We start from the raw sequence: 3915 nt of genomic DNA on the forward strand, positions 1-3915 counted from the left end.
GGTGGTGCTGGCGGGCGGGGTGGGGCGACGCCGAGCGTCCTTCTGGCTCCATTGTCTGCTGCTGCCGCCGTTGCTGCTGGTGTGTCGTACGGCTGAGCCTCCCCGCACGGGTGAGCGGCGGCCCCGGCCCGGGTGGAGCCGAGGGCGCCCCGTGGGGCGGCGCAGGGTAGAAACGTGCCGAGGCTTCCCCCGCGGGAGGTCGGGGCCGGTCGCCGCGCGCCTGTTAGCAGCCGCTGCCCCAGCGGAGTCCCCGCGCTCCAGGGAGGAGACGCCGCGTTATCCGCCCTCGCGCTGGGGATCGCGGCGCTTGGCTCGGCTTCCTGAGGGGAGGATGAGCCTGGGTCCTTCTCCCCAGAAGGGTTTCACCCTGTAGCCCGAGCCTCCTCGCCGCTCCTTAATCGAGGCTGGGCACTTCATGCATGCTGTTAGGTACCGGCCGGTTGGTTGTAGCCGCGCTGGTGTGAGGACATGGGCAGGCAAGGGTCTTTGGGTAGATGGGATCTCTTTTATTAGACCAACTACTACAAAAGATCCCATCTACCCAGAGACCCTCGCCTGGTATTATTTACATTTTTGTTAGTAAATGTCCATTTCTGATGAAACTGTAACTTTTTAGCCTGCCAGGCTCATTGCTAACAACCGTGAGTTGTGTAAAAATGAGCTTGGAAGAAGGAACCGGGAATAAGGCACCAACTTCAGCCTCATCTTACTTAGACTTCGGTTCTTACTAATTATTCCAGTGCTCATGTTTGACAGACTCAAATTCAGCTTTTAGATCATTTTTAAAGCGAGACTTCAGTAAAAAAAAAAAAAAAATATTTGCTTTCCAGTGCAAGACCACTCACCATTTTAATCGCACACGTGTGTATGTGTGTACTTGTGTGTTTAACCCATGTTCCTTGTCTGAAGTGTGAATTGCCTTATTAATTCTCTAAATCAGCTTAGTTTGTACATCTATGATTAATAAATGCCCTAGTAGTTGAATGCCAACTTCTCTGATGGTTGTAAAATACATGTGTTTGCCGATTTTTGCCTGGTCATTTATTTCTCAGTTGCCTATTTCTTATCTCTTTCACTTAATTACCCATAGTTCTCTAATTATTAATATTTGGATAGTCGTGCTTTGCCATTTTCTTTTCTCTCTTGTAGTTCAGCCAAAAAAATCATATTTGCTTGATAAATGTTCTCAAACTGTAGATATTGCTAAGTGTTTTATCTGCGGAGGGAGGGCTGATCAGCTGTCTGGTTGTGTGTGTGTAACAGTTTCCATTGCAATGTATTCTCATGACATGACTTTTTCCTTCGAGATGATTTCATGTCATGACTTCAGTCTCTGTAACTATTTTTGATATTCAGCAAAGGTAATACTTGCCACATTTTGTTCCCTTTTCCTACCCTTCTCCCAAATGTATCTTTGCTATGACAGTGCTGACACAATTCACTCTAGCAAGAAATGAAATGATTTGCACAGGGGTATGCAGGAAGCCTGGGGTAGAACAGTTAAACTTGTATCTCTTCAGTCATGAAGTAATCTTTACATACCAGATTATCCTTCCTTTTTATTAAAGAATTTATTTCTAGTCTCTTGTTTCTTAATTATTGCAATTTTGCATGCAAACATGCCTATGTGTCTGTAGTGGTCTTTTTGTCTGACTCTATATTGTTTGGATTTTGAATAATTGTTTTAGTATAGAAAATTCCTTAAATCATCTGTGTTGTCTCTATACTCCCTCTGTCTAGTTCTGTTATTTTAAGCCCTGGTCCTGATAGGATAGGTTTTGTTGTAATGCTTATTTCACAAATGTCTCCTGTTAGATGTCTTGTAACGTGTGTGTGTGTGGTCTTTTTCTAATGCATTTAATACATACAGTTGCACCAAATATTCACTGTTATCAGGAGCTCTAAATACTCAAGGCAATAGTGTAGATTCCATGAACTGGATGTTACAAACCGTAGCTCCGTGAATGCAATACAAAACATAGCTTGACATCAGTCAGGCTCCTTTTCAAGACATGTTTAACTCATAAGTTTTACTTTTAATTGGTAACTAACAAAATGTGCATATTAAAATAGTTGAATTTAACTAGTGAGATTTTTGATGGTGCCTGTAAACGTGGGTGGATCTAGGATTCCTGAAAGTGGGGTACAGCATACTGCCCCTCAGACTACAGGGGGTGGGGAATAGAGGGGTAAGGTATGTTTTAGGCCAGTGGGCGAGAGGCAGGGAGCAGATGCACAAGAAGGGGGATCTGCCATTGTTGCCATGGTCCCTGTCTGACCTGGGCGGAGGAAGCCCTTGAGCCTCTCCTGCTTGGCTGCAGTTGGGAGCAGCAGTGCCAGGCTCACCCTGGAAAAGTGGTGGTAGTGTGCTGTTTCCTCTTTCCGGTACCTGTTCCCTGCCTGCCCTTTTCCCCTCTAGTTGTCTCTTGTTGGCCTTCGCACCTTTCTTACCTTGAGCTGCTTTAATTGTTTGTCACTGAGGTAAACTTGGGTGCTTGCCTAAACTTTTAGTAGTTGTCCAGACTGGTCTTGTAGCACTACCCAGTAATTCCACAACCTTTCAGATGGGACCTTGTCCTAATCTGCCTCATGCTGGATGTGGTAGGCATTGGTAAGCAGATTTACACTGATATCCCCCTCCCCCCCCCAATCCTGTGAACTTGTTTCCAGCTGGAATGGATAGAGTGACTTGATACTGTTTTGACCCTTTCCCCCCACACTAAGCATCCAGTCTCCAGAACAAGGATGAGGATCTTCCTCAGGCTGACTGTTGTACAAATCAAGTTCATTCAAATTTGAGGCATCTGCATGATGATAACATGTTCTCAGATTAGAATACGATGGGTTTTAGTTGACTGATACCTTATACTTTGAATGAGATACTGTTTGCAATTGTCCTATGTGCTTTTTCAAATTCCCATTGCAACTGCCTGTCAAACAGTATTTCTGCTTTTTTTTTTTTTTTTTTTTTCCAAACCATCCACCATATTGTGTCAGTAGTGCTAATGTTCCGGAATACAAATTTGATTATCAAAATACTGCCTTTTTGAAGACTAAGGGAAGAAGAAAATAAACATGCCTATTATGTACCATTCTACCAGAAAACAAAGGTGGAATTTTCAAGGAGTTAGCACGTTAATCCATGACTTGAAAGAACTACAGTCAGGATTGTGTTTTGTTACAAACTTCCTATGTGCTCTTGGGTGAAGGAAATGCCTGAATATATGGAGAGTTTGGGCTGACCTTAGTTGCCTTGTGTTTCAATTTCCCATTTCATAGTTTCATAGTTTCTAGGGTCAGAAGGGACCTGAGCAGATCATATAGTCCCCTTTGCGAAGTGGTGATTTGGTAGTATCATATTTTAGTTTCCTCTGGTTCCGCTATTGTACCCAGTGATTAAAGGTATAAAATAGGAAAATATTACTTATTCTGCAGGGTGATTTAATGTTTTTTCTTCTTAAGGTATAAATGACACATGTTAAATGACAGTTGATCAGATAAATTTATTTAAAAACACAATTTATTATGAAGGTCCTTTGTTCTGGAAGGTTAGTACTATAGATAAGTTGCTTCCTTAGCCCTGTTAAGTAACATCTTAATCAATTTCATGAATATAGATGCTTCAGTTTTCTAGTAGTTGAATAGAATAATAGCATTTTAGTAGTCTGTATGGATGCAGGGCAGGAAAGATGTAGTTTCATAGTTTCTAGGGTCGGAAGGGACCTGAGCAGATCATCTAGTCCGACCCCCTGCCATGGCAGGAAGAGCACTGGGGTCAAATGACCTCAGTAAGGTGGTCATCCAACCTCCTCTTAAAAACCCCCAGGGTGGGAGCCTGCACCACCTCACTTGGAAGCTGGTTCCAGACTCTAGCCGCCCTGACCATGAAGTAGCGCCTCCTGATGTCCAACTTAA

General features: G+C 43.5%; 1 protein-coding gene across 1 annotated transcript in view; it reads right to left on the bottom strand.

Annotated features, from left to right (window-relative positions):
* The window catches only part of ANKMY2 (ankyrin repeat and MYND domain containing 2), a 55113-nt gene that overhangs the window by 49228 nt on the left and 1970 nt on the right, over positions 1–3915 (bottom strand). The window lies entirely within an intron of this gene.

This window comes from Gavialis gangeticus, unplaced genomic scaffold (assembly GCF_001723915.1).
Source record: "Gavialis gangeticus isolate Ggan-Ray unplaced genomic scaffold, GavGan_comp1, whole genome shotgun sequence".
Lineage (NCBI taxonomy): Eukaryota > Metazoa > Chordata > Crocodylia > Gavialidae > Gavialis > Gavialis gangeticus.